Genomic DNA, 4,107 nt, shown 5'->3' on the forward strand with positions numbered 1-4,107 from the left:
ATCCGGGTAGTTGGTTTCCCCTGAGGCTTGGGTCCGAGGACCATGCAATGCCTTGGTTCTGTCCAAAACCTAGTTTTCATTACATCCAGGTAGTTGGTTTCCCCTGAGGCTTGGATCCGAGGACCATGCAATGCCTTAGTTCTGTCCAAAACCTAGTTTTCATTACATCCAGGTAGTTGGTTTCCCCTGAGGCTTGGATCCGAGGACCATGCAATGCCTTGGTTCTGTCCAAAACCTAGTTTTCATTACATCCAGGTAGTTGGTTTCCCTTGAGGCTTGGGTCCGAGGACCATGCAATGCCTTAGTTCTGTCCAAAACCTAGTTTTCTCCTTGTGCGAGATCTTGGCCTTAGGGGAGTTAGCTCCTCAGCCAAGCCCCTAGAGTTTATCCATACAGTTAACGTTACGAGGTACCTAGTTTACTCTTTACAGGGGACCTTGGCTTTAAGGGAGTTGGCTCCCCAACCAAGCCCCTAATCAAGAAACGTAGTTCCTAACAGAACTTTATACTAGAACTCTATAACCAACGGTTAGATAATCGAAGAAACTCTATCGACCCACTTCCTATACCAACACACAAGCCCTTCCCACAGACGGCGCCAATTGTAAGGACGCGTTTCGTGGCGGACCGTAACAGTGTCGGGTTCGCGCGTGAAAAGGCCCCTAACAATATCATTTGTAGAGCGTGGGTTTGGAAGGCTAGGCCTTGGTTGATAGGCGGTGGGTTTTTCGCGGTGTTCGTACCAGTTTAAGTTTTCCTACACCCCTGGAGTCTTTCTCCTGGAGGTGGGCTGGGAGGCTCAGGTTTCTGGCCATTTTTCCCAACCCCCTCTTTGGCGCACCTTCCTTTTTATTGTATAGTCCGTTTTGGCTGATCCTGACCCTCCACTTGTAGGTCAGGCAGGAGCTTGTTTCTGTATCCATCCCATCAGCTGTCCTGTCTAACTTTCTATTAGTTGGATGGATCGACGTTCGCACCGTCCAAACGTCTTTTCTCATTAACCAGCTCTGGGTATTGGCAGGTGCATTTACTGAAGGGGGTCGGACGCACTTTCCCTGGTCCGAGTTCACACCCTGCTTCCCTATGGGCCCCATTCCGTTCACATCCCTTTGAGGGGGCTGTTTGGGGATTGCCTACACCAAGGTGTTGGTCTTCCTGTTGAAGCTATGGAATGCCGAGGACAGGGTAAGTTCTCAGCCGTTCCCCTTGCTACCTCGGCCACTGAGCATTTGTCTTCGGCAAGGTACCTCCTCGGCACGGGCCCTGGGCCCAGATAGAGTTTGGGCCGGACTGCAGAACTCTCGGACCCACATATATATATATATATATATATTCTTTTTTATCATATATTTTTATTTAATTAAAAGTTATTATGCATTTAATGGTTGTTGTCTTACTAATCTTTAAACTACTAATAAATTTTTTAGACTATTATACGATATAGCTATATTGTATACTAAATTGTATTTATTTTGGATTATTGTATATAATATGGAAGTTGTATAAATATATATATATATATATTAATCATTTTATTTTTTAATCGTCCCATGACAAATTCCTAACACCACCATTATTAACCCCCTTAGAAAAAAATCCTGGAGCCGTCACTAAGCAGCATGTATGCTGCTCGTTTTGGTTTGGTTCCTTTGTTGTGGAACTGATTGTATATATGGTTTTTCTGATATAAAATCATCCATTCATTAGGAAAAAAAAAAAAAAAAAAAAAAAAAAAACTCACATTTTTATCCAAAAGATATTGTTTCCTTTTTGATCTCTTCTCGAGATTCCTTTCCTACTGTATTCATCATGTGAATTATAGAGTCTTGGACTCGTATCACAATTTTTTCAGAAATTTTTTAACGAATTATAGCATTAAATCAAATTTAGCAAAACATTGAAATTTCAAAACTTACTCATTCTCTTTGTTCATAGCCTATATGCCAAATCCTTTACACCACAGCATTGAATTTCAACCTAATCATCATTTTTAACTATTCATAAGAACAACCATATTATTGGTTCTCACCTATTTCTTAAACTACCAATTCTCCTAAATGCTTAAACTATTGGGAAATAGCAATTTAATCATTAAATCACATAATTTTAATAGTCCCCCACCAATATGTGCTCAAATTCCCTTTTAATAAGTGAGACCTAACACATGAGATTTTAAACGGAAAGTGGAGTGGTTGAAACATAGTTCGAGCTCATAATTTTAACACTCCTCATCACTTGTGACCTCAAATTCACTTTTTAAAAGGTGAGATCCAAATACACATGTTCTTTTTTATTACTTTTACAAGTGCTATTTTTTGTCTTTCTCTACTTTATTTTTATTATTTTTTATTCCCTCCTCCACTTGGATTACCATAAAAGAACAAAAAAAAAAAAAAAAAAACTACAAAATGTTGTGGACCACGTCAAGTGTGCGGCAACTATGTGTGAGAACTGAGATGATGGGATCTGAAGGTGAGACTAAAAAGTAGAGACAAAGACAATGACATTCCAAACGTTAAGGTTTAGGTTTTTTTTTTTTTCTTAAAAAAAAAAAAATAATAATGGCATGATGTATAAGCTACCGTGTGAAGAAATCACACTATGCGAGTGCGATGTGAATTGCCAATTTTGAATTGTCCTGCTTTTATCCCTTTGGTTTGGTATTTGTTTTATTAAAAATAACAGGTAAACCCATTTGACCCACAAGTTTACCCGAACCAACCCATAATTTAAATGGGCCAAGTCGACCCATTTTTAACTTGGATAAAAAAAATTCTAGGGTCGTATAGGGTATTTTCCTTTGGATTCAAGTCCAATTTTTTCTTCCTTTCTATATAAATAAGTGAACAGATAACAAATTTATCAAAAATAAAAGTTTAATAATACATAAATTCTTAAGTTTACCAAACTCATTGTTTACCATCACCATAATAGAATGAAAAAAAAAAAAAAAAAAAAAAAAAAAAACTTTTGATGAGCCGCACAGTCCACGCTCGCCGCAACTAGCAACCTGCAAAGAAAAAGAAAGTGATCTCGCCGTGGGCACCGGTGTGGTGTCGACCAAATACCCTCCGACGATCAAGTTAGAATTGTTCTCAACTCTAGACTGCTAGAGAGGGTTTTTTTTGCATACCTTGATTTGCGAGAGTATTCAAGCTTTTATAGTAGAAGAAAGTCGGTCTTTCTTCCTTGGACTAGAAGTCTTTTCCTTGTAGGACTCTTTTTCCTGAAATCCCAAACGTGATGGGCAAATATTTCCTTGTAGAGTGAGTCTCTTCATTAAGGCGGATCTTCTAGAATTGTCCTTGTGCAGACCTCCTGATTTTCTGGGATTCCCTTGGATTTTAAACGTGCGTATCAAGCATTTTAAGTGAGGCTAAGCCTTGGGCCCCTACTTAATGTCGGCCCATGATTTCGAATCCGTCAGGCCCAAATGTTGCACAATTTCTTACCCATCAATTGCCCCCTTCACCTTATGGTCCGTCATTGTTTTTAATGGACGAAGCATTAGTGTGACGGTTAGATAAATTTGGGGGATGACGATTAAAGGTTCATAATGATGACGGTTGAGAAACTGACGTTTCCAGATGGATCAACCCGTCGATTGAAGATTTATAAAGTTGACGGTTCCACAAATGGTACAATCTGCTGATGCGTGCTGACAGGTTGTCAATATTTATTGGGTATGCCACGTGTCACTCTCGGAATGGGCGTTGTATCGGATTGAAGCGTCGCTTCGTCTTCCGTGCTTCTCCCATATATATAAAGCGCATCACTCTTCCATTTCTCCTATTTTCAGCTAGAAATTGTTTGTCAGAGCGAAGTCATCACCCTTGTCAGGGCACTCCGTCGAGAACCAGTATCCGCAGATCACACCAACCGTCAACTATCCTCTACCAAGTGTGGTGAGTATTTATTTTAATATCATAGTTAAGTTACATTTTCGTCCTTGCATTTTTGTTAGGCTTACTACCACCCGTCAATACTTTCAAACCCGTCAGTCTTAGGTTTCATCGTCAATTGTAGGAAATGTCTAGTGCGTCAAGTAACCAGTCGGTGGTTCGTGACAGGACGGAATACGAGGATGTATACCCGTCTAGACATAAA

Source organism: Quercus lobata, chromosome 4 (genome assembly GCF_001633185.2).
Source record: "Quercus lobata isolate SW786 chromosome 4, ValleyOak3.0 Primary Assembly, whole genome shotgun sequence".
Classification (NCBI taxonomy): Eukaryota; Viridiplantae; Streptophyta; class Magnoliopsida; order Fagales; family Fagaceae; genus Quercus; species Quercus lobata.